General features: G+C 41.8%; 27 pseudogenes; all 27 read right to left on the bottom strand.

Moving 5' to 3' along the window:
- Positions 1-320: 320 nt before the first annotated feature.
- LOC137112609 (5S ribosomal RNA) lies at positions 321-439 on the bottom strand (annotated as a pseudogene).
- An 867-nt stretch (positions 440-1,306) lies between these two features.
- LOC137112598 (5S ribosomal RNA) lies at positions 1,307-1,425 on the bottom strand (annotated as a pseudogene).
- An 867-nt stretch (positions 1,426-2,292) lies between these two features.
- Positions 2,293-2,411, bottom strand: LOC137113196 (5S ribosomal RNA; annotated as a pseudogene).
- An 867-nt stretch (positions 2,412-3,278) lies between these two features.
- On the bottom strand, positions 3,279-3,397 carry LOC137112586 (5S ribosomal RNA; annotated as a pseudogene).
- Positions 3,398-4,254: 857 nt separating this feature from the next.
- LOC137113026 (5S ribosomal RNA) lies at positions 4,255-4,373 on the bottom strand (annotated as a pseudogene).
- An 867-nt stretch (positions 4,374-5,240) lies between these two features.
- LOC137112420 (5S ribosomal RNA) lies at positions 5,241-5,359 on the bottom strand (annotated as a pseudogene).
- An 857-nt stretch (positions 5,360-6,216) lies between these two features.
- LOC137113025 (5S ribosomal RNA) lies at positions 6,217-6,335 on the bottom strand (annotated as a pseudogene).
- An 857-nt stretch (positions 6,336-7,192) lies between these two features.
- LOC137113160 (5S ribosomal RNA) lies at positions 7,193-7,311 on the bottom strand (annotated as a pseudogene).
- An 867-nt stretch (positions 7,312-8,178) lies between these two features.
- Positions 8,179-8,297, bottom strand: LOC137112576 (5S ribosomal RNA; annotated as a pseudogene).
- An 866-nt stretch (positions 8,298-9,163) lies between these two features.
- LOC137113023 (5S ribosomal RNA) lies at positions 9,164-9,282 on the bottom strand (annotated as a pseudogene).
- Positions 9,283-10,139: 857 nt separating this feature from the next.
- On the bottom strand, positions 10,140-10,258 carry LOC137112575 (5S ribosomal RNA; annotated as a pseudogene).
- An 867-nt stretch (positions 10,259-11,125) lies between these two features.
- LOC137112564 (5S ribosomal RNA) lies at positions 11,126-11,244 on the bottom strand (annotated as a pseudogene).
- An 857-nt stretch (positions 11,245-12,101) lies between these two features.
- On the bottom strand, positions 12,102-12,220 carry LOC137113022 (5S ribosomal RNA; annotated as a pseudogene).
- An 857-nt stretch (positions 12,221-13,077) lies between these two features.
- LOC137112553 (5S ribosomal RNA) lies at positions 13,078-13,196 on the bottom strand (annotated as a pseudogene).
- An 867-nt stretch (positions 13,197-14,063) lies between these two features.
- On the bottom strand, positions 14,064-14,182 carry LOC137112542 (5S ribosomal RNA; annotated as a pseudogene).
- An 867-nt stretch (positions 14,183-15,049) lies between these two features.
- LOC137112531 (5S ribosomal RNA) lies at positions 15,050-15,168 on the bottom strand (annotated as a pseudogene).
- Positions 15,169-16,035: 867 nt separating this feature from the next.
- LOC137112509 (5S ribosomal RNA) lies at positions 16,036-16,154 on the bottom strand (annotated as a pseudogene).
- An 857-nt stretch (positions 16,155-17,011) lies between these two features.
- Positions 17,012-17,130, bottom strand: LOC137112519 (5S ribosomal RNA; annotated as a pseudogene).
- An 846-nt stretch (positions 17,131-17,976) lies between these two features.
- LOC137112492 (5S ribosomal RNA) lies at positions 17,977-18,095 on the bottom strand (annotated as a pseudogene).
- An 857-nt stretch (positions 18,096-18,952) lies between these two features.
- On the bottom strand, positions 18,953-19,071 carry LOC137113202 (5S ribosomal RNA; annotated as a pseudogene).
- An 865-nt stretch (positions 19,072-19,936) lies between these two features.
- On the bottom strand, positions 19,937-20,055 carry LOC137113104 (5S ribosomal RNA; annotated as a pseudogene).
- Positions 20,056-20,922: 867 nt separating this feature from the next.
- LOC137112664 (5S ribosomal RNA) lies at positions 20,923-21,041 on the bottom strand (annotated as a pseudogene).
- A 251-nt stretch (positions 21,042-21,292) lies between these two features.
- On the bottom strand, positions 21,293-21,411 carry LOC137112508 (5S ribosomal RNA; annotated as a pseudogene).
- An 866-nt stretch (positions 21,412-22,277) lies between these two features.
- Positions 22,278-22,396, bottom strand: LOC137112573 (5S ribosomal RNA; annotated as a pseudogene).
- An 857-nt stretch (positions 22,397-23,253) lies between these two features.
- On the bottom strand, positions 23,254-23,372 carry LOC137112967 (5S ribosomal RNA; annotated as a pseudogene).
- An 857-nt stretch (positions 23,373-24,229) lies between these two features.
- On the bottom strand, positions 24,230-24,348 carry LOC137113118 (5S ribosomal RNA; annotated as a pseudogene).
- An 867-nt stretch (positions 24,349-25,215) lies between these two features.
- On the bottom strand, positions 25,216-25,334 carry LOC137112966 (5S ribosomal RNA; annotated as a pseudogene).
- Between the last annotated feature and the right edge of the window lie 726 nt (positions 25,335-26,060).

Raw genomic sequence — 26,060 nt, 5'->3', positions numbered from 1 at the left:
CTGCTGCCAGAAAGAGCCTCGCTAGCTGTTGGGAACCGTACTTTTAAAACTCCAGGAAGTGTAGGATGGACCAATCAGCTTCCTGTACTGCCCCCCAATCCGGCCAATCAGGCAGGGCACCTATAAGAACAACAAATCAAAAACAACACATATGGCCAGGACCGTAACATGGTCTACTAGTAATGAAGCACGATGGTTGAAAAACCAATAAAGTAGCAAAACAGCAATGAAAGAACAAAATTTGATGAAAATATAGAACAATTTCTATGAATAAACAGGCAGTAACACCAGCTTGTGCTGCCCGTAAACCCAAGCAAAAAAGCTTACAGCACCTGGTATTCCCAGGCGGTCTTCCTACCAAGTACTAACCAGGCCCGGCTCTATTTGGCTGCCGAGATCGGACGAGATCGGGCGCTTAGAGAGCGGTGTGGCCGTAAGCTGCATTTGACATCATCAACAGCTCTTAAAAACGCTGGAGAAGCAGAATGCATGACACTTGCTAAGAAGAAGATAAATGTGGCAAAGTACAAAGTACTATAACTGTACTGGTCTGTTACGCCCCTGTCCAGGGGGTCAGGGTGCAACATACAAAGATAAATTAGCATGTTCCCTCTCCGATCCCCAAACCAAAATCCAGGATCGAGATGTTCCAACAGAATGATATTTATTTTAAACGAAAGAAAGTGTCAAACAAAACATGACACTACAACTCAGGGCGAACCAAGGCCAACATAATAAACAAAATAAGCCATTTCCCACAGAAAGTGCTAGCTAGCCTGATAGAAATAAACAAACCAAAAGACAGTCGCTAACCCTAACTCCCTAATGTGAAAACAAGAGAAAAAAATCAAAAGAAAATGGCTGTTCACCCCTACAGATTTAATACGAATTACAAAATATACAATTTATAAACAAAACCACGGCACAAAACCTAAGAATTCAAAAATGCTAAATAAGGTTTGGAAACCAAGAACAGCAAACAGGTGCTGCTGCCAGAAAGAGCCTCGCTAGCTGTTGGGAACCGTACTTTTAAAACTCCAGGAAGTGTAGGATGGACCAATCAGCTTCCTGTACTGCCCCTCAATCCGGCCAATCAGGCAGGGCACCTATAAGAACGAGAAAATAAAAACAACACATATGGCCAGGACCGTAACATGGTCTACTAGTAATGAAGCACGATGGTTGAAAAACCAATAAAGTAGCAAAACAGCAATGAAAGAACAAAATTTGATGAAAATATAGAACAATTTCTATGAATAAATAGGCAGTAACACCAGCTTGTGCTGCCCGTAAACCCAAGCAAAAAAGCTTACAGCACCTGGTATTCCCAGGCGGTCTTCCTACCAAGTACTAACCAGGCCCGGCTCTATTTGGCTGCCGAGATCGGACGAGATCGGGCGCTTAGAGAGCGGTGTGGCCGTAAGCTGCATTTGACATCATCAACAGCTCTTAAAAACGCTGGAGAAGCAGAATGCATGACACTTGCTAAGAAGAAGATAAATGTGGCAAAGTACAAAGTACTATAACTGTACTGGTCTGTTACGCCCCTGTCCAGGGGGTCAGGGTGCAACATACAAAGATAAATTAGCATGTTCCCTCTCCGATCCCCAAACCAAAATCCAGGATCGAGATGTTCCAACAGAATGATATTTATTTTAAACGAAAGAAAGTGTCAAACAAAACATGACACTACAACTCAGGGCGAACCAAGGCCAACATAATAAACAAAATAAGCCATTTCCCACAGAAAGTGCTAGCTAGCCTGATAGAAATAAACAAACCAAAAGACAGTCGCTAACCCTAACTCCCTAATGTGAAAACAAGAGAAAAAAATCAAAAGAAAATGGCTGTTCACCCCTACAGATTTAATACGAATTACAAAATATACAATTTATAAACAAAACCACGGCACAAAACCTAAGAATTCAAAAATGCTAAATAAGGTTTGGAAACCAAGAACAGCAAACAGGTGCTGCTGCCAGAAAGAGCCTCGCTAGCTGTTGGGAACCGTACTTTTAAAACTCCAGGAAGTGTAGGATGGACCAATCAGCTTCCTGTACTGCCCCTCAATCCGGCCAATCAGGCAGGGCACCTATAAGAACGAGAAAATAAAAACAACACATATGGCCAGGACCGTAACATGGTCTACTAGTAATGAAGCACGATGGTTGACAAACCAATAAAGTAGCAAAACAGCAATGAAAGAACAAAATTTGATGAAAATATAGAACAATTTCTATGAATAAATAGGCAGTAACACCAGCTTGTGCTGCCCGTAAACCCAAGCAAAAAAGCTTACAGCACCTAGTATTCCCAGGCGGTCTTCCTACCAAGTACTAACCAGGCCCGGCTCTATTTGGCTGCCGAGATCGGACGAGATCGGGCGCTTAGAGAGCGGTGTGGCCGTAAGCTGCATTTGACATCATCAACAGCTCTTAAAAACGCTGTAGAAGCAGAATGCATGACACTTGCTAAGAAGAAGATAAATGTGGCAAAGTACAAAGTACTATAACTGTACTGGTCTGTTACGCCCCTGTCCAGGGGGTCAGGGTGCAACATACAAAGATAAATTAGCATGTTCCCTCTCCGATCCCCAAACCAAAATCCAGGATCGAGATGTTCCAACAGAATGATATTTATTTTAAACGAAAGAAAGTGTCAAACAAAACATGACACTACAACTCAGGGCGAACCAAGGCCAACATAATAAACAAAATAAGCCATTTCCCACAGAAAGTGCTAGCTAGCCTGATAGAAATAAACAAACCAAAAGACAGTCGCTAACCCTAACTCCCTAATGTGAAAACAAGAGAAAAAAATCAAAAGAAAATGGCTGTTCACCCCTACAGATTTAATACGAATTACAAAATATACAATTTATAAACAAAACCACGGCACAAAACCTAAGAATTCAAAAATGCTAAATAAGGTTTGGAAACCAAGAACAGCAAACAGGTGCTGCTGCCAGAAAGAGCCTCGCTAGCTGTTGGGAACCGTACTTTTAAAACTCCAGGAAGTGTAGGATGGACCAATCAGCTTCCTGTACTGCCCCTCAATCCGGCCAATCAGGCAGGGCACCTATAAGAACGAGAAAATAAAAACAACACATATGGCCAGGACCGTAACATGGTCTACTAGTAATGAAGCACGATGGTTGACAAACCAATAAAGTAGCAAAACAGCAATGAAAGAACAAAATTTGATGAAAATATAGAACAATTTCTATGAATAAATAGGCAGTAACACCAGCTTGTGCTGCCCGTAAACCCAAGCAAAAAAGCTTACAGCACCTGGTATTCCCAGGCGGTCTTCCTACCAAGTACTAACCAGGCCCGGCTCTATTTGGCTGCCGAGATCGGACGAGATCGGGCGCTTAGAGAGCGGTGTGGCCGTAAGCTGCATTTGACATCATCAACAGCTCTTAAAAACGCTGTAGAAGCAGAATGCATGACACTTGCTAAGAAGAAGATAAATGTGGCAAAGTACAAAGTACTATAACTGTACTGGTCTGTTACGCCCCTGTCCAGGGGGTCAGGGTGCAACATACAAAGATAAATTAGCATGTTCCCTCTCCGATCCCCAAACCAAAATCCAGGATCGAGATGTTCCAACAGAATGATATTTATTTTAAACGAAAGAAAGTGTCAAACAAAACATGACACTACAACTCAGGGCGAACCAAGGCCAACATAATAAACAAAATAAGCCATTTCCCACAGAAAGTGCTAGCTAGCCTGATAGAAATAAACAAACCAAAAGACAGTCGCTAACCCTAACTCCCTAATGTGAAAACAGTCCAAAGAAAATGGCTGTTCACCCCTACAGATTTAATACTATTTACAAAATATACAATTTATAAACAAAACCACGGCACAAAACCTAACAATTCAAAAATGCTAAATAAGGTTTGGAAACCAAGAACAGCAAACAGGTGCTGCTGCCAGAAAGAGCCTCGCTAGCTGTTGGGAACCGTACTTTTAAAACTCCAGGAAGTGTAGGATGGACCAATCAGCTTCCTGTACTGCCCCTCAATCCGGCCATTCAGGCAGGGCACCTATAAGAACAACATATCAAAAACAACACATATGGCCAGGACCGTAACATGGTCTACTAGTAATGAAGCACGATGGTTGACAAACCAATAAAGTAGCAAAACAGTAATGAAAGAACAAAATTTGATGAAAATATAGAACAATTTCTATGAATAAATAGGCAGTAACACCAGCTTGTGCTGCCCGTAAACCCAAGCAAAAAAGCTTACAGCACCTGGTATTCCCACGCGGTCTTCCTACCAAGTACTAACCAGGCCCGGCTCTATTTGGCTGCCGAGATCGGACGAGATCGGGCGCTTAGAGAGCGGTGTGGCCGTAAGCTGCATTTGACATCATCAACAGCTCTTAAAAACGTTGGAGAAGCAGAATGCATGAAACTTGCTAAGACGAAGATAAATGTGGCAAAGTACAAAGTACTATAACTGTACTGGTCTGTTACGCCCCTGTCCAGGGGGTCAGGGTGCAACATACAAAGATAAATTAGCATGTTCCCTCTCCGATCCCCAAACCAAAATCCAGGATCGAGATGTTCCAACAGAATGATATTTATTTTAAACGAAAGAAAGTGTCAAACAAAACATGACACTACAACTCAGGGCGAACCAAGGCCAACATAATAAACAAAATAAGCCATTTCCCACAGAAAGTGCTAGCTAGCCTGATAGAAATAAACAAACCAAAAGACAGTCGCTAACCCTAACTCCCTAATGTGAAAACAAGAGAAAACAATCAAAAGAAAATGGCTGTTCACCCCTACAGATTTAATACGAATTACAAAATATACAATTTATAAACAAAACCACGGCACAAAACCTAACAATTCAAAAATGCTAAATAAGGTTTGGAAACCAAGAACAGCAAACAGGTGTTACTGCCAGAAAGAGCCTCGCTAGCTGTTGGGAACCGTACTTTTAAAACTCCAGGAAGTGTAGGATGGACCAATCAGCTTCCTGTACTGCCCCTCAATCCGGCCAATCAGGCAGGGCACCTATAAGAACGAGAAAATAAAAACAACACATATGGCCAGGACCGTAACATGGTCTACTAGTAATGAAGCACGATGGTTGAAAAACCAATAAAATAGCAAAACAGCAATGAAAGAACAAAATTTGATGAAAATATAGAACAATTTCTATGAATAAATAGGCAGTAACACCAGCTTGTGCTGCCCGTAAACCCAAGCAAAAAAGCTTACAGCACCTGGTATTCCCAGGTGGTCTTCCTACCAAGTACTAACCAGGCCCGGCTCTATTTGGCTGCCGAGATCGGACGAGATCGGGCGCTTAGAGAGCGGTGTGGCCGTAAGCTGCATTTGACATCATCAACAGCTCTTAAAAACACTGGAGAAGCAGAATGCATGACACTTGCTAAGAAGAAGACAAATGTGGCAAAGTACAAAGTACTATAACTGTACTGGTCTGTTACGCCCCTGTCCAGGGGGTCAGGGTGCAACATACAAAGATAAATTAGCATGTTCCCTCTCCGATCCCCAAACCAAAATCCAGGATCGAGATGTTCCAACAGAATGATATTTATTTTAAACGAAAGAAAGTGTCAAACAAAACATGACACTACAACTCAGGGCGAACCAAGGCCAACATAATAAACAAAATAAGCCATTTCCCACAGAAAGTGCTAGCTAGCCTGATAGAAATAAACAAACCAAAAGACAGTCGCTAACCCTAACTCCCTAATGTGAAAACAGTCCAAAGAAAATGGCTGTTCACCCCTACAGATTTAATACTATTTACAAAATATACAATTTATAAACAAAACCACGGCACAAAACCTAACAATTCAAAAATGCTAAATAAGGTTTGGAAACCAAGAACAGCAAACAGGTGCTGCTGCCAGAAAGAGCCTCGCTAGCTGTTGGGAACCGTACTTTTAAAACTCCAGGAAGTGTAGGATGGACCAATCAGCTTCCTGTACTGCCCCTCAATCCGGCCAATCAGGCAGGGCACCTATAAGAACAACATATCAAAAACAACACATATGGCCAGGACCGTAACATGGTCTACTAGTAATGAAGCACGATGGTTGACAAACCAATAAAGTAGCAAAACAGTAATGAAAGAACAAAATTTGATGAAAATATAGAACAATTTCTATGAATAAATAGGCAGTAACACCAGCTTGTGCTGCCCGTAAACCCAAGCAAAAAAGCTTACAGCACCTGGTATTCCCACGCGGTCTTCCTACCAAGTACTAACCAGGCCCGGCTCTATTTGGCTGCCGAGATCGGACGAGATCGGGCGCTTAGAGAGCGGTGTGGCCGTAAGCTGCATTTGACATCATCAACAGCTCTTAAAAACGTTGGAGAAGCAGAATGCATGAAACTTGCTAAGACGAAGATAAATGTGGCAAAGTACAAAGTACTATAACTGTACTGGTCTGTTACGCCCCTGTCCAGGGGGTCAGGGTGCAACATACAAAGATAAATTAGCATGTTCCCTCTCCGATCCCCAAACCAAAATCCAGGATCGAGATGTTCCAACAGAATGATATTTATTTTAAACGAAAGAAAGTGTCAAACAAAACATGACACTACAACTCAGGGCGAACCAAGGCCAACATAATAAACAAAATAAGCCATTTCCCACAGAAAGTGCTAGCTAGCCTGATAGAAATAAACAAACCAAAACACAGTCGCTAACCCTAACTCCCTAATGTGAAAACAGTCCAAAGAAAATGGCTGTTCACCCCTACAGATTTAATACTATTTACAAAATATACAATTTATAAACAAAACCACGGCATAAAACCTAACAATTCAAAAATGCTAAATAAAGTTTGGAAACCAAGAACAGCAAACAGGTGCTGCTGCCAGAAAGAGCCTCGCTAGCTGTTGGGAACCGTACTTTTAAAACTCCAGGAAGTGTAGGATGGACCAATCAGCTTCCTGTACTGCCCCCCAATCCGGCCAATCAGGCAGGGCACCTATAAGAACAACAAAATAAAAACAACACATATGGCCAGGACCGTAACATGGTCTACTAGTAATGAAGCACGATGGTTGAAAAACCAATAAAGTAGCAAAACAGCAATGAAAGAACAAAATTTGATGAAAATAAAGAACAATTTCTATGAATAAATAGGCAGTAACACCAGCTTGTGCTGCCCGTAAACCCAAGCAAAAAAGCTTACAGCACCTGGTATTCCCAGGCGGTCTTCCTACCAAGTACTAACCAGGCCCGGCTCTATTTGGCTGCCGAGATCGGACGAGATCGGGCGCTTAGAGAACGGTGTGGCCGTAAGCTGCATTTGATATCATCAACAGCTCTTAAAAACGCTGGAGAAGCAGAATGCATGACACTTGCTAAGAAGAAGATAAATGTGGCAAAGTACAAAGTACTATAACTGTACTGGTCTGTTACGCCCCTGTCCAGGGGGTCAGGGTGCAACATACAAAGATAAATTAGCATGTTCCCTCTCCGATCCCCAAACCAAAATCCAGGACCGAGATGTTCCAACAGAATGATATTTATTTTAAACGAAAGAAAGTGTCAAACAAAACATGACACTACAACTCAGGGCGAACCAAGGCTAACATAATAAACAAAATAAGCCATTTCCCACAGAAAGTGCTAGCTAGCCTGATAGAAATAAACAAACCAAAAGACAGTCGCTAACCCTAACTCCCTAATGTGAAAACAAGAGAAAACAATCAAAAGAAAATGGCTGTTCACCCCTACAGATTTAATACGAATTACAAAATATACAATTTATAAACAAAACCACGGCACAAAACCTAACAATTCAAAAATGCTAAATAAGGTTTGGAAACCAAGAACAGCAAACAGGTGTTACTGCCAGAAAGAGCCTCGCTAGCTGTTGGGAACCGTACTTTTAAAACTCCAGGAAGTGTAGGATGGACCAATCAGCTTCCTGTACTGCCCCTCAATCCGGCCAATCAGGCAGGGCACCTATAAGAACGAGAAAATAAAAACAACACATATGGCCAGGACCGTAACATGGTCTACTAGTAATGAAGCACGATGGTTGAAAAACCAATAAAGTAGCAAAACAGCAATGAAAGAACAAAATTTGATGAAAATATAGAACAATTTCTATGAATAAATAGGCAGTAACACCAGCTTGTGCTGCCCGTAAACCCAAGCAAAAAAGCTTACAGCACCTGGTATTCCCAGACGGTCTTCCTACCAAGTACTAACCAGGCCCGGCTCTATTTGGCTGCCGAGATCGGACGAGATTGGGCGCTTAGAGAGCGGTGTGGCCGTAAGCTGCATTTGACATCATCAACAGCTCTTAAAAACACTGGAGAAGCAGAATGCATGACACTTGCTAAGAAAAAGACAAATGTGGCAAAGTACAAAGTACTATAACTGTACTGGTCTGTTACGCCCCTGTCCAGGGGGTCAGGGTGCAACATACAAAGATAAATTAGCATGTTCCCTCTCCGATCCCCAAACCAAAATCCAGGATCGAGATGTTCCAACAGAATGATATTTATTTTAAACGAAAGAAAGTGTCAAACAAAACATGACACTACAACTCAGGGCGAACCAAGGCCAACATAATAAACAAAATAAGCCATTTCCCACAGAAAGTGCTAGCTAGCCTGATAGAAATAAACAAACCAAAAGACAGTCGCTAACCCTAACTCCCTAATGTGAAAACAAGAGAAAACAATCAAAAGAAAATGGCTGTTCACCCCTACAGATTTAATACGAATTACAAAATATACAATTTATAAACAAAACCACGGCAAAAACCTAAGAATTCAAAAATGCTAAATAAGGTTTGGAAACCAAGAATAGCAAACAGGTGCTGCTGCCAGAAAGAGCCTCGCTAGCTGTTGGGAACCGTACTTTTAAAACTCCAGGAAGTGTAGGATGGACCAATCAGCTTCCTGTACTGCCCCTCAATCCGGCCAATCAGGCAGGGCACCTATAAGAACGAGAAAATAAAAACAACACATATGGCCAGGACCGTAACATGGTCTACTAGTAATGAAGCACGATGGTTGACAAACCAATAAAGTAGCAAAACAGCAATGAAAGAACAAAATTTGATGAAAATATAGAACAATTTCTATGAATAAATAGGCAGTAACACCAGCTTGTGCTGCCCGTAAACCCAAGCAAAAAAGCTTACAGCACCTGGTATTCCCACGCGGTCTTCCTACCAAGTACTAACCAGGCCCGGCTCTATTTGGCTGCCGAGATCGGACGAGATCGGGCGCTTAGAGAGCGGTGTGGCCGTAAGCTGCATTTGACATCATCAACAGCTCTTAAAAACGCTGGAGAAGCAGAATGCATGACACTTGCTAAGAAGAAGATAAATGTGGCAAAGTACAAAGTACTATAACTGTACTGGTCTGTTACGCCCCTGTCCAGGGGGTCAGGGTGCAACATACAAAGATAAATTAGCATGTTCCCTCTCCGATCCCCAAACCAAAATCCAGGATCGAGATGTTCCAACAGAATGATATTCATTTTAAACGAAAGAAAGTGTCAAACAAAACATGACACTACAACTCAGGGCGAACCAAGGCCAACATAATAAACAAAATAAGCCATTTCCCACAGAAAGTGCTAGCTAGCCTGATAGAAATAAACAAACCAAAAGACAGTCGCTAACCCTAACTCCCAAATGTGAAAACAATCCAAAGAAAATGGCAGTTCACCCCTACAGATTTAATACTATTTTCAAAATATACAATTTATAAACAAAACCACGGCATAAAACCTAACAATTCAAAAATGCTAAATAAAGTTTGGAAACCAAGAACAGCAAACAGGTGCTGCTGCCAGAAAGAGCCTCGCTAGCTGTTGGGAACCGTACTTTTAAAACTCCAGGAAGTGTAGGATGGACCAATCAGCTTCCTGTACTGCCCCCCAATCCGGCCAATCAGGCAGGGCACCTATAAGAACAACAAAATAAAAACAACACATATGGCCAGGACCGTAACATGGTCTACTAGTAATGAAGCACGATGGTTGACAAACCAATAAAGTAGCAAAACAGCAATGAAAGAACAAAATTTGATGAAAATATAGAACAATTTCTATGAATAAATAGGCAGTAACACCAGCTTGTGCTGCCCGTAAACCCAAGCAAAAAAGCTTACAGCACCTGGTATTCCCAGGCGGTCTTCCTACCAAGTACTAACCAGGCCCGGCTCTATTTGGCTGCCGAGATCGGACGAGATCGGGCGCTTAGAGAGCGGTGTGGCCGTAAGCTGCATTTGACATCATCAACAGCTCTTAAAAACGCTGGAGAAGCAGAATGCATGACACTTGCTAAGAAGAAGATAAATGTGGCAAAGTACAAAGTACTATAACTGTACTGGTCTGTTACGCCCCTGTCCAGGGGGTCAGGGTGCAACATACAAAGATAAATTAGCATGTTCCCTCTCCGATCCCCAAACCAAAATCCAGGACCGAGATGTTCCAACAGAATGATATTTATTTTAAACGAAAGAAAGTGTCAAACAAAACATGACACTACAACTCAGGGCGAACCAAGGCCAACATAATAAACAAAATAAGCCATTTCCCACAGAAAGTGCTAGCTAGCCTGATAGAAATAAACAAACCAAAAGACAGTCGCTAACCCTAACTCCCTAATGTGAAAACAAGAGAAAACAATCAAAAGAAAATGGCTGTTCACCCCTACAGATTTAATACGAATTACAAAATATACAATTTATAAACAAAACCACGGCACAAAACCTAACAATTCAAAAATGCTAAATAAGGTTTGGAAACCAAGAACAGCAAACAGGTGCTGCTGCCAGAAAGAGCCTCGCTAGCTGTTGGGAACCGTACTTTTAAAACTCCAGGAAGTGTAGGATGGACCAATCAGCTTCCTGTACTGCCCCTCAATCCGGCCAATCAGGCAGGGCACCTATAAGAACGAGAAAATAAAAACAACACATATGGCCAGGACCGTAACATGGTCTACTAGTAATGAAGCACGATGGTTGAAAAACCAATAAAGTAGCAAAACAGCAATGAAAGAACAAAATTTGATGAAAATATAGAACAATTTCTATGAATAAATAGGCAGTAACACCAGCTTGTGCTGCCCGTAAACCCAAGCAAAAAAGCTTACAGCACCTGGTATTCCCAGGCGGTCTTCCTACCAAGTACTAACCAGGCCCGGCTCTATTTGGCTGCCGAGATCGGACGAGATCGGGCGCTTAGAGAGCGGTGTGGCCGTAAGCTGCATTTGACATCATCAACAGCTCTTAAAAACGCTGGAGAAGCAGATTGCATGACACTTGCTAAGAAGAAGATAAATGTGGCAAAGTACAAAGTACTATAACTGTACTGGTCTGTTACGCCCCTGTCCAGGGGGTCAGGGTGCAACATACAAAGATAAATTAGCATGTTCCCTCTCCGATCCCCAAACCAAAATCCAGGATCGAGATGTTCCAACAGAATGATATTTATTTTAAACGAAAGAAAGTGTCAAACAAAACATGACACTACAACTCAGGGCGAACCAAGGCCAACATAATAAACAAAATAAGCCATTTCCCACAGAAAGTGCTAGCTAGCCTGATAGAAATAAACAAACCAAAAGACAGTCGCTAACCCTAACTCCCTAATGTGAAAACAATCCAAAGAAAATGGCAGTTCACCCCTACAGATTTAATACTATTTACAAAATATACAATTTATAAACAAAACCACGGCATAAAACCTAACAATTCAAAAATGCTAAATAAAGTTTGGAAACCAAGAACAGCAAACAGGTGCTGCTGCCAGAAAGAGCCTCGCTAGCTGTTGGGAACCGTACTTTTAAAACTCCAGGAAGTGTAGGATGGACCAATCAGCTTCCTGTACTGCCCCTCAATCCGGCCAATCAGGCAGGGCACCTATAAGAACAACATATCAAAAACAACACATATGGCCAGGACCGTAACATGGTCTACTAGTAATGAAGCACGATGGTTGACAAACCAATAAAGTAGCAAAACAGTAATGAAAGAACAAAATTTGATGAAAATATAGAACAATTTCTATGAATAAATAGGCAGTAACACCAGCTTGTGCTGCCCGTAAACCCAAGCAAAAAAGCTTACAGCACCTGGTATTCCCACGCGGTCTTCCTACCAAGTACTAACCAGGCCCGGCTCTATTTGGCTGCCGAGATCGGACGAGATCGGGCGCTTAGAGAGCGGTGTGGCCGTAAGCTGCATTTGACATCATCAACAGCTCTTAAAAACGTTGGAGAAGCAGAATGCATGAAACTTGCTAAGACGAAGATAAATGTGGCAAAGTACAAAGTACTATAACTGTACTGGTCTGTTACGCCCCTGTCCAGGGGGTCAGGGTGCAACATACAAAGATAAATTAGCATGTTCCCTCTCCGATCCCCAAACCAAAATCCAGGATCGAGATGTTCCAACAGAATGATATTTATTTTAAACGAAAGAAAGTGTCAAACAAAACATGACACTACAACTCAGGGCGAACCAAGGCCAACATAATAAACAAAATAAGCCATTTCCCACAGAAAGTGCTAGCTAGCCTGATAGAAATAAACAAACCAAAACACAGTCGCTAACCCTAACTCCCTAATGTGAAAACAGTCCAAAGAAAATGGCTGTTCACCCCTACAGATTTAATACTATTTACAAAATATACAATTTATAAACAAAACCACGGCATAAAACCTAACAATTCAAAAATGCTAAATAAAGTTTGGAAACCAAGAACAGCAAACAGGTGCTGCTGCCAGAAAGAGCCTCGCTAGCTGTTGGGAACCGTACTTTTAAAACTCCAGGAAGTGTAGGATGGACCAATCAGCTTCCTGTACTGCCCCCCAATCCGGCCAATCAGGCAGGGCACCTATAAGAACAACAAAATAAAAACAACACATATGGCCAGGACCGTAACATGGTCTACTAGTAATGAAGCACGATGTTTGAAAAACCAATAAAGTAGCAAAACAGCAATGAAAGAACAAAATTTGATGAAAATATAGAACAATTTCTATGAATAAATAGGCAGTAACACCAGCTTGTGCTGCCCGTAAACCCAAGCAAAAAAGCTTACAGCACCTGGTATTCCCAGGCGGTCTTCCTACCAAGTACTAACCAGGCCCGGCTCTATTTGGCTGCCGAGATCGGACGAGATCGGGCGCTTAGAGAGCGGTGTGGCCGTAAGCTGCATTTGACATCATCAACAGCTCTTAAAAACGCTGGAGAAGCAGAATGCATGACACTTGCTAAGAAGAAGATAAATGTGGCAAAGTACAAAGTACTATAACTGTACTGGTCTGTTACGCCCCTGTCCAGGGGGTCAGGGTGCAACATACAAAGATAAATTAGCATGTTCCCTCTCCGATCCCCAAACCAAAATCCAGGACCGAGATGTTCCAACAGAATGATATTTATTTTAAACGAAAGAAAGTGTCAAACAAAACATGACACTACAACTCAGGGCGAACCAAGGCCAACATAATAAACAAAATAAGCCATTTCCCACAGAAAGTGCTAGCTAGCCTGATAGAAATAAACAAACCAAAAGACAGTCGCTAACCCTAACTCCCTAATGTGAAAACAAGAGAAAACAATCAAAAGAAAATGGCTGTTCACCCCTACAGATTTAATACGAATTACAAAATATACAATTTATAAACAAAACCACGGCACAAAACCTAAGAATTCAAAAATGCTAAATAAGGTTTGGAAACCAAGAACAGCAAACAGGTGCTGCTGCCAGAAAGAGCCTCGCTAGCTGTTGGGAACCGTACTTTTAAAACTCCAGGAAGTGTAGGATGGACCAATCAGCTTCCTGTACTGCCCCTCAATCCGGCCAATCAGGCAGGGCACCTATAAGAACGAGAAAATAAAAACAACACATATGGCCAGGACCGTAACATGGTCTACTAGTAATGAAGCACGATGGTTGAAAAACCAATAAAGTAGCAAAACAGCAATGAAAGAACAAAATTTGATGAAAATATAGAACAATTTCTATGAATAAATAGGCAGTAACACCAGCTTGTGCTGCCCGTAAACCCAAGCAAAAAAGCTTACAGCACCTGGTATTCCCAGGCGGTCTTCCTACCAAGTACTAACCAGGCCCGGCTCTATTTGGCTGCCGAGATCGGACGAGATCGGGCGCTTAGAGAGCGGTGTGGCCGTAAGCTGCATTTGACATCATCAACAGCTCTTAAAAACGCTGGAGAAGCAGAATGCATGACACTTGCTAAGAAGAAGATAAATGTGGCAAAGTACAAAGTACTATAACTGTACTGGTCTGTTACGCCCCTGTCCAGGGGGTCAGGGTGCAACATACAAAGATAAATTAGCATGTTCCCTCTCCGATCCCCAAACCAAACTCCAGTATCGAGATGTTCCAACAGAATGATATTTATTTTAAACGAAAGAAAGTGTCAAACAAAACATGACACTACAACTCAGGGCAAACCAAGGCCAACATAATAAACAAAATAAGCCATTTCCCACAGAAAGTGCTAGCTAGCCTGATAGAAATAAACAATCCAAAAGACAGTCGCTAACCCTAACTCCCTAATGTGAAAACAAGAGAAAACAATCAAAAGAAAATGGCTGTTCACCCCTACAGATTTAATACGAATTACAAAATATACAATTTATAAACAAAACCACGGCAAAAAACCTAACAAATCAAAAATGCTAAATAAGGTTTGGAAACCAAGAACAGCAAACAGGTGCTTCTGCCAGAAAGAGCCTCGCTAGCTGTTGGGAACCGTACTTTTAAAACTCCAGGAAGTGTAGGATGGACCAATCAGCTTCCTGTACTGCCCCCCAATCCGGCCAATCAGGCAGGGCACCTATAAGAACAACAAATCAAAAACAACACATATGGCCAGGACCGTAACATGGTATACTAGTAATGAAGCACGATGGTTGAAAAACCAATAAAGTAGCAAAACAGCAATGAAAGAACAAAATTTGATGAAAATATAGAACAATTTCTATGAATAAATAGGCAGTAACACCAGCTTGTGATGCCCGTAAACCCAAGCAAAAAAGCTTACAGCACCTGGTATTCCCAGGCGGTCTTCCTACCAAGTACTAACCAGGCCCGGCTCTATTTGGCTGCCGAGATCGGACGAGATCGGGCGCTTAGAGAGCGGTGTGGCCGTAAGCTGCATTTGACATCATCAACAGCTCTTAAAAACGCTGGAGAAGCAGAATGCATGACACTTGCTAAGAAGAAGATAAATGTGGCAAAGTACAAAGTACTATAACTGTACTGGTCTGTTACGCCCCTGTCCAGGGGGTCAGGGTGCAACATACAAAGATAAATTAGCATGTTCCCTCTCCGATCCCCAAACCAAAATCCAGGATCGAGATGTTCCAACAGAATGATATTTATTTTAAACGAAAGAAAGTGTCAAACAAAACATGACACTACAACTCAGGGCGAACCAAGGCCAACATAATAAACAAAATAAGCCATTTCCCACAGAAAGTGCTAGCTAGCCTGATAGAAATAAACAAACCAAAAGACAGTCGCTAACCCTAACTCCCTAATGTGAAAACAAGAGAAAACAATCAAAAGAAAATGGCTGTTCACCCCTACAGATTTAATACTATTTACAAAATATACAATTTATAAACAAAACCACGGCATAAAACCTAACAATTCAAAAATGCTAAATAAAGTTTGGAAACCAAGAACAGCAAACAGGTGCTGCTGCCAGAAAGAGCCTCGCTAGCTGTTGGGAACCGTACTTTTAAAACTCCAGGAAGTGTAGGATGGACCAATCAGCTTCCTGTACTGCCCCCCAATCCGGCCAATCAGGCAGGGCACCTATAAGAACGAGAAAATAAAAACAACACATATGGCCAGGACCGTAACATGGTCTACTAGTAATGAAGCACGATGGTTGAAAAACCAATAAAGTAGCAAAACAGCAATGAAAGAACAAAATTTGATGAAAATATAGAACAATTTCTATGAATAAATAGGCAGTAACACCAGCTTGTGCTGCCCGTAAACCCAAGCAAAAAAGCTTACAGCACCTGGTATTCCCAGGTGGTCTTCCTACCAAGTACTAACCAGGCCCGGCTCTATTTGGCTGCCGAGATCGGACGAGATTGGGCGCTTAGAGAGCGGTGTGGCCGTAAGCTGCATTTGACATCATCAACAGCTCTTAAAAACACTGGAGAAGCAGAATGCATGACACTTGCTAAGAAAAAGACAAATGTGGCAAAGTACAAAGTACTATAACTGTACTGGTCTGTTACGCCCCTGTCCAGGGGGTCAGGGTGCAACATACAAAGATAAATTAGCATGTTCCCTCTCCGATCCCCAAACCAAAATCCAGGATCGAGATGTTCCAACAGAATGATATTCATTTTAAACGAAAGAAAGTGTCAAACAAAACATGACACTACAACTCAGGGCGAACCAAGGCCAACATAATAAACAAAATAAGCCATTTCCCACAGAAAGTGCTAGCTAGCCTGATAGAAATAAACAAACCAAAAGACAGTCGCTAACCCTAACTCCCAAATGTGAAAACAATCCAAAGAAAATGGCAGTTCACCCCTACAGATTTAATACTATTTACAAAATATACAATTTATAAACAAAACCACGGCATAAAACCTAACAATTCAAAAATGCTAAATAAAGTTTGGAAACCAAGAACAGCAAACAGGTGCTGCTGCCAGAAAGAGCCTCGCTAGCTGTTGGGAACCGTACTTTTAAAACTCCAGGAAGTGTAGGATGGACCAATCAGCTTCCTGTACTGCCCCCCAATCCGGCCAATCAGGCAGGGCACCTATAAGAACAACAAAATAAAAACAACACATATGGCCAGGACCGTAACATGGTCTACTAGTAATGAAGCACGATGGTTGACAAACCAATAAAGTAGCAAAACAGCAATGAAAGAACAAAATTTGATGAAAATATAGAACAATTTCTATGAATAAATAGGCAGTAACACCAGCTTGTGCTGCCCGTAAACCCAAGCAAAAAAGCTTACAGCACCTGGTATTCCCAGGCGGTCTTCCTACCAAGTACTAACCAGGCCCGGCTCTATTTGGCTGCCGAGATCGGACGAGATCGGGCGCTTAGAGAGCGGTGTGGCCGTAAGCTGCATAAAAACGTTGGAGAAGCAGAATGCATGAAACTTGCTAAGAAGAAGATAAATGTGGCAAAGTACAAAGTACTATAACTGTACTGGTCTGTTACGCCCCTGTCCAGGGGGTCAGGGTGCAACATACAAAGATAAATTAGCATGTTCCCTCTCCGATCCCCAAACCAAAATCCAGGATCGAGATGTTCCAACAGAATGATATTTATTTTAAACGAAAGAAAGTGTCAAACAAAACATGACACTACAACTCAGGGCGAACCAAGGCCAACATAATAAACAAAATAAGCCATTTCCCACAGAAAGTGCTAGCTAGCCTGATAGAAATAAACAAACCAAAAGACAGTCGCTAACCCTAACTCCCTAATGTGAAAACAAGAGAAAACAATCAAAAGAAAATGGCTGTTCACCCCTACAGATTTAATACGAATTACAAAATATACAATTTATAAACAAAACCACGGCACAAAACCTAAGAATTCAAAAATGCTAAATAAGGTTTGGAAACCAAGAACAGCAAACAGGTGCTGCTGCCAGAAAGAGCCTCGCTAGCTGTTGGGAACCGTACTTTTAAAACTCCAGGAAGTGTAGGATGGACCAATCAGCTTCCTGTACTGCCCCTCAATCCGGCCAATCAGGCAGGGCACCTATAAGAATGAGAAAATAAAAACAACACATATGGCCAGGACCGTAACATGGTCTACTAGTAATGAAGCACGATGGTTGACAAACCAATAAAGTAGCAAAACAGCAATGAAAGAACAAAATTTGATGAAAATATAGAACAATTTCTATGAATAAATAGGCAGTAACACCAGCTTGTGCTGCCCGTAAACCCAAGCAAAAAAGCTTACAGCACCTGGTATCCCCAGGCGGTCTTCCTACCAAGTACTAACCAGGCCCGGCTCTATTTGGCTGCCGAGATCGGACGAGATCGGGCGCTTAGAGAGCGGTGTGGCCGTAAGCTGCATTTGACATCATCAACAGCTCTTAAAAACGCTGGAGAAGCAGAAGGCATGACACTTGCTAAGAAGAAGATAAATGTGGCAAAGTACAAAGTACTATAACTGTACTGGTCTGTTACGCCCCTGTCCAGGGGGTCAGGGTGCAACATACAAAGATAAATTAGCATGTTCCCTCTCCGATCCCCAAACCAAAATCCAGGATCGAGATGTTCCAACAGAATGATATTCATTTTAAACGAAAGAAAGTGTCAAACAAAACATGACACTACAACTCAGGGCGAACCAAGGCCAACATAATAAACAAAATAAGCCATTTCCCACAGAAAGTGCTAGCTAGCCCGATAGAAATAAACAATCCAAAAGACAGTCGCTAACCCTAACTCCCAAATGTGAAAACAGTCCAAAGAAAATGGCAGTTCACCCCTACAGATCTAATACTATTTACAAAATATACAATTTATAAACAAAACCACGGCACACAACCTAACAATTCAAAAATGCTAAATAAGGTTTGGAAACCAAGAACAGCAAACAGGTGCTGCTGCCAGAAAGAGCCTCGCTAGCTGTTGGGAACCGTACTTTTAAAACTCCAGGAAGTGTAGGATGGACCAATCAGCTTCCTGTACTGCCCCCCAATCCGGCCAATCAGGCAGGGCACCTATAAGAACAACAAAATAAAAACAACACATATGGCCAGGACCGTAACATGGTCTACTAGTAATGAAGCACGATGGTTGACAAACCAATAAAGTAGAAAAACAGCAATGAAAGAACAAAATTTGATGAAAATATAGAACAATTTCTATGAATAAATGGGCAGTAACACCAGCTTGTGCTGCCCGTAAACCCAAGCAAAAAAGCTTACAGCACCTGGTATTCCCAGGCGGTCTTCCTACCAAGTACTAACCAGGCCCGGCTCTATTTGGCTGTCGAGATCGGACGAGATCGGGCGCTTAGAGAGCGGTGTGGCCGTAAGCTGCATTTGACATCATCAACAGCTCTTAAAAACCCTGGAGAAGCAAAATGCATGACACTTGCTAAGAAGAAGATAAATGTGGCAAAGTACAAAGTACTATAACTGTACTGGTCTGTTACGCCCCTGTCTAGGGGGTAAGGGTGCAACATACAAAGATAAATTAGCATGTTCCCTCTCTGATTCCCAAACCAAAATCCAGGATCGAGATGTTCCAACAGAATGATATTTATTTTAAATGAAAAAAAGTGTCAAACAAAACATGACACTACAACTAAGGGCGAACCAAGGCCAACATATTAAACAAAATAAGCCATTTCCCACAGAAAGTGCTAGCTAGCCTGATAGAAATAAACAAACCAAAAGACAGTCGCTAACCCTAACTCCCTATTGTGAAAACAAGAGAAAACAATCAAAAGAAAATGGCAATTCACCCCTACAGATCTAATACTATTTACAAAATATACAATTTATAAACAAAACCACGGCACAAAACCTAACAATTCAAAAATGCTAAATAAGGTTTGGAAACCAAGAACAGCAAACAGGTGCTGCTGCCAGAAAGACCTCGCTAGCTGTTGGGAACCGTACTTTTAAAACTCCAGGAAGTGTAGGATGGACCAATCAGCTTCCTGTACTGCCCCCCAATCCGGCCAATCAGGCAGGGCACCTATAAGAACAACAAAATAAAAACAACACATATGGCCAGGACCGTAACATGGTCTACTAGTAATGAAGCACGATGGTTGACAAACCAATAAAGTAGCAAAACCGCAATGAAAGAACAAATTTGATGAAAATATAGAACAATTTCTATGAATAAATAGGCAGTAACACCAGCTTGTGCTGCCCGTAAACCCAAGCAAAAAAGCTTACAGCACCTGGTATTCCCAGGAGGTCTTCCTACCAAGTACTAACCAGGCCCGGCTCTATTTGGCTGCCGAGATCGGACGAGATCGGGCGCTTCGAGAGCAGTGTGGCCGTAAGCTGCATTTGATATCATCAACAGCTCCTAAAAATGCTGGAGAAGCAGAATGCATGACACTCGCTAAGAAGAAGATAAATGTGGCAAAGTACAAAGTACTATAACTGTACTGGTCTGTTACGCCCCTGTCTAGGGGGTCAGGGTGCAACATACAAAGATAAATTAGCATGTTCCCTCTCTGATCCCCAAACCAAAATCCAGGATTGAGATGTTCCAACAGAATGATATTTATTTTAAACGAAAGAAAGTGTCAAACAAAACATGACACTACAACTCAGGGCGAACCAAGGCCAACATAATAAACAAAATAAGCCATTTCCCACAGAAAGTGCTAGCTAGCCTGATAGAAATAAACAATCCAAAAAACAGTCGCTAACCCTAACTCCCTATTGTGAAAACAAGAGAAAACAATCAAAAGAAAATGGCAGTTCACCCCTACAGATCTAATACTATTTACAAAATATACAATTTATAAACAAAACCACGGCACAAAACCTAACAATTCAAAAATGCTAAATAAGGTTTGGAAACCAAGAACAGCAAACAGGTGCTGCTGCCAGAAAGAGCCTCGCTAGCTGTTGGGAACCGTACTTTTAAAACTCCAGGAAGTGTAGGATGGACCAATCAGCTTCCTGTACTGCCCCCCAATCCGGCCAATCAGGCAGGGCACCTATAAGAACAACAAAATAAAAACAACACATATGGCCAGGACCGTAACATGGTCTACTAGTAATGAAGCACGATGGTTGAAAAACCAATAAAGTAGCAAAACCGCAATGAAAGAACAAAATTTGATGAAATTATAGAACAATTTCTATGAATAAATAGGCAGTAACACCAGCTTGTGCTGCCCGTAAACCCAAGCAAAAAAGCTTACAGCACCTGGTATTCCCAGGCGGTCTTCCTACCAAGTACGAACAAGGCCCGGCCCTATTTGGCTGCCGAGATCGGACGAGATCGGGCGCTTCGAGAGCAGTGTGGCCGTAAGCTGCATTTGATATCATCAACAGCTCCTAAAAACGCTGGAGAAGCAGAATGCATGACATTCGCTAAGAAGAAGATACATGTGGCAAAGTACTAAAACGGTACCGGTCTAGTAGTAAAGAAGCACGATGGTTGACAAACCAATAAAGTTGCAAAACAGCAATGAAAGAACAAAATTTGATGAAAATATAGAACAATTTCTATGAATAAATAGGCAGTAACACCAGCTTGTGCTGCCCGTAAACCCAAGCAAAAAAGCTTACAGCACCTGGTATTCCCAGGCGGTCTTCCTACCAAGTACTAACCAGGCCCGGCTCTATTTGGCTGCCGAGATCGGACGAGATCGGGCGCTTAGAGAGCGGTGTGGCCGTAAGCTGCATTTGACATCATCAACAGCTCTTAAAAACGCTGGAGAAGCAGAATGCATGACACTTGCTAAGAAGAAGATAAATGTGGCAAAGTACAAAGTACTATAACTGTACTGGTCTGTTACGCCCCTGTCTAGGGGGTCAGGGTGCAACATACAAAGATAAATTAGCATGTTCCCTCTCCGATCCCCAAACCAAAATCCAGGATCGAGATGTTCCAACAGAATGATATTTATTTTAAACGAAAGAAAGTGTCAAACAAAACATGACACTACAACTCAGGGCGAACCAAGGCCAACATAATAAACAAAATAAGCCATTTCCCACAGAAAGTGCTAGCTAGCCTGATAGAAATAAACAAACCAAAAGACATTCGCTAACCCTAACTCCCTAATGTGAAAACAAGAGAAAACAATCAAAAGAAAATGGCAGTCCACCCCTACAGATTTAATACTATTTACAAAATATACAATTTATAAACAAAACCACGGCACAAAACCTAACAATTCAAAACGCTAAATAAGGTTTAGAAACCAAGAACAGCAAACAGGTGCTGATGCCAGAAAGAGCCTCGCTAGCTGTTGGGAACCGTACTTTTAAAACTCCAGGAAGTGTAGGATGGACCAATCAGCTTCCTGTACTGCCCCCCAATCCGGCCAATCAGGCAGGGCACCTATAAGAACAAGAAAATAAAAACAACACATATGGCCAGGACCGTAACATGGTCTACTAGTAATGAAGCACGATGGTTGGCAAACCAATAAAGTAGCAAAACAGCAATGAAAGAACAAAATTTGATGAAAATGTAGAACAATTTCTATGAATAAATAGGCAGTAACACCAGCTTGTGCTGCCCGTAAACCCAAGCAAAAAAGCTTACAGCACCTGGTATTCCCAGGCGGTCTTCCTACCAAGTACTAATCAGGCCAGGCTCTATTTGGCTGCCGAGATCGGACGAGATCGGGCGCTTAGAGAGCGGTGTGGCCGTAAGCTGCATTTGACATCATCAACAGCTCTTAAAAACGCTGGAGAAGCAGAATGCATGACACTCGCTAAGAAGAAGATAAATGTGGCAAAGTACAAAGTACTATAACTGTACTGGTCTGTTACGCCCCTGTCTAGGGGCTCAGGGTGCAACATACAAAGATAAATTAGCATGTTCCCTCTCCGATCCCCAAACCAAAATCCAGGATCGAGATGTTCCAACAGAATGATATTTATTTTAAACGAAAGAAAGTGTCAAACAAAACATGACACTACAACTCAGGGCGAACCAAGGCCAACATAATAAACAAAATAAGCCATTTCCCACAGAAAGTGCTAGCTAGCCTGATAAAAATAAACAAACCAAAAGACAGTCGCTAACCCTAACTCCCTAATGTGAAAACAGTCCAAAGAAAATGGCAGTTCACCCCTACAGATTTAATACTATTTACAAAATATACAATTTATAAACAAAACCACGGCACAAAACCTAACAATTCAAAAATGCTAAATAAGGTTTGGAAACCAAGAACAGCAAACAGGTGCTGATGCCAGAAAGAGCCTCGCTAGCTGTTGGGAACCGTACTTTTAAAACTCCAGGAAGTGTAGGATGGACCAATCAGCTTCCTGTACTTCCCCCAAATCCGGCCAATCAGGCAGGGCACCTATAAGAACAAGAAAATAAAAACAACACATATGGCCAGGACCGTAACATGGTCTACTAGTAATGAAGCACGATGGTTGGCAAACCAATAAAGTAGCAAAACAGCAATGAAAGAACAAAATTTGATGAAAATATAGAACAATTTCTATGAATAAATAGGCAGTAACACCAGCTTGTGCTGCCCGTAAACCCAAGCAAAAAAGCTTACAGCACCTGGTATTCCCAGGCGGTCTTCCTACCAAGTACTAACCAGGCCCGGCCCTATTTGGCTGCCGAGATCGGACGAGATCGGGCGCTTAAAGAGCGGTGTGGCCGTAAGCTGCATTTGACATCATCAACAGCTCTTAAAAACGCTGGAGAAGCAGAATGCATGACACTTGCTAAGAAGAAGATAAATGTGGCAAAGTACAAAGTACTATAACTGTACTGGTCTGTTACGCCCCTGTCTAGGGGCTCAGGGTGCAACATACAAAGATAAATTAGCATGTTCCCTCTCCGATCCCCAAACCAAAATCCAGGATCGAGATGTTCCAACAGAATGATATTTATTTTAAACGAAAGAAAGTGTCAAACAAAACATGACACTACAACTCAGGGCGAACCAAGGCCAACATAATAAACAAAATAAGCCATTTCCCACAGAAAGTGCTAGCTAGCCTGATAGAAATAAACAAACCAAAAGACAGTCGCTAACCCTAACTCCCTAATGTGAAAACAGTCCAAAGAAAATGGCAGTTCACCCCTACAGATTTAATACTATTTACAAAATATACAATTTATAAACAAAACCACGGCACAAAACCTAACAATTCAAAAATGCTAAATAAGGTTTAGAAACCAAGAACAGCAAACAGGTGCTGATGCCAGAAAGAGCCTCGCTAGCTGTTGGGAACCGTACTTTTAAAACTCCAGGAAGTGTAGGATGGACCAATCAGCTTCCTGTACTGCCCCCCAATCCGGCCAATCAGGCAGGGCACCTATAAGAACAAGAAAATAAAAACAACACATATGGCCAGGACCGTAACATGGTCTACTAGTAATGAAGCACGATGGTTGGCAAACCAATAAAGTAGCAAAACAGCAATGAAAGAACAAAATTTGATGAAAATATAGAACAATTTCTATGAATTAATAGGCAGTAACACCAGCTTGTGCTGCCCGTAAACCCAAGCAAAAAAGCTTACAGCACCTGGTATTCCCAGGCGGTCTTCCTACCAAGTACTTACCAGGCCCGGCTCTATTTGGCTGCCGAGATCGGACGAGATCGGGCGCTTAGAGAGCGGTGTGGCCGTAAGCTGCATTTGACATCATCAACAGCTCTTAAAAACGCTGGAGAAGCAGAATGCATGACACTTGCTAAGAAGAAGATAAATGTGGCAAAGTACAAAGTACTATAACTGTACTGGTCTGTTACGCCCCTGTCTAGGGGGTCAGGGTGAAACATACAAAGATAAATTTGCATGTTCCCTCTCCGATCCTCAAACCAAAATCCAGGATTGAGATGTTCCAACAGAATGATATTTATTTTAAACGAAAGAAAGTGTCAAACAAAACATGACACTACAACTCAGGGCGAACCAAGGCCAACATAATAAACAAAATAATCCATTTCCCACAGAAAGTGCTAGCTAGCATGATAGAAATAAACAAACCAAAAGACAGTCGCTAACCCTAACTCCCTAATGTGAAAACAAGAGAAAACAATCAAAAGAAAATGGCAGTCCACCCCTACAGATTTAATACTATTTACAAAATATACAATTTATAAACAAAACCACGGCACAAAACCTAACAATTCAAAAATGCTAAATAAGATTTGGAAACCAAGAACAGCAAACAGGTGCTACTGCCAGAAAGAGCCTCGCTAGCTGTTGGGAACCGTACTTTTAAAACTCCAGGAAGTGTAGCATGGACCAATCAGCTTCCTGTACTTCCCCCAAATCCGGCCAATCAGGCAGGGCACCTATAAGAACAAGAAAATAAAAACAACACATATGGCCAGGACCGTAACATGGTCTACTAGTAATGAAGCACGATGGTTGGCAAACCATTAAAGTAGCAAAACAGCAATGAAAGAACAAAATTTGATGAAAATATAGAACATTTTCTATGAATAAATAGGCAGTAACACCAGCTTGTGCTGCCCGTAAACCCAAGCAAAAAAGCTTACAGCACCTGGTATTCCCAGGCGGTCTTCCTACCAAGTACTAACCAGGCCCGGCCCTATTTGGCTGCCGAGATCGGACGAGATCGGGCGCTTAAAGAGCGGTGTGGCCGTAAGCTGCATTTGACATCATCAACAGCTCTTAAAAACGCTGGAGAAGCAGAATGCATGACACTTGCTAAGAAGAAGATAAATGTGGCAAAGTACAAAGTACTATAACTGTACTGGTCTGTTACGCCCCTGTCTAGGGGGTCAGGGTGAAACATACAAAGATAAATTTGCATGTTCCCTCTCCGATCCTCAAACCAAAATCCAGGATTGAGATGTTCCAACAGAATGATATTTATTTTAAACGAAAGAAAGTGTCAAACAAAACATGACACTACAACTCAGGGCGAACCAAGGCCAACATAATAAACAAAATAAGCCATTTCCCACAGAAAGCGCTAGCTAGCCTGATAGAAATAAACAAACCAAAAGACAGTCGCTAACCCTAACTCCCTAATGTGAAAACAGTCCAAAGAAAATGGCAGTTCACCCCTACAGATTTAATACTATTTACAAAATATACAATTTATAAACAAAACCACGGCACAAAACCTAACAATTCAAAAATGCTAAATAAGGTTTGGAAACCAAGAACAGCAAACAGGTGCTGATGCCAGAAAGAGCCTCGCTAGCTGTTGGGAACCGTACTTTTAAAACTCCAGGAAGTGTAGGATGGACCAATCAGCTTCCTGTACTTCCCCCAAATCCGGCCAATCAGGCAGGGCACCTATAAGAACAAGAAAATAAAAACAACACATATGGCCAGGACCGTAACATGGTCTACTAGTAATGAAGC

Source organism: Channa argus, unplaced genomic scaffold, assembly GCF_033026475.1.
Source record: "Channa argus isolate prfri unplaced genomic scaffold, Channa argus male v1.0 Contig014, whole genome shotgun sequence".
Taxonomy (NCBI): Eukaryota; Metazoa; Chordata; class Actinopteri; order Anabantiformes; family Channidae; genus Channa; species Channa argus.
Note: the sequence above shows the minus strand (reverse complement) of the source record. Positions and strands in the feature narration are given on the sequence as shown.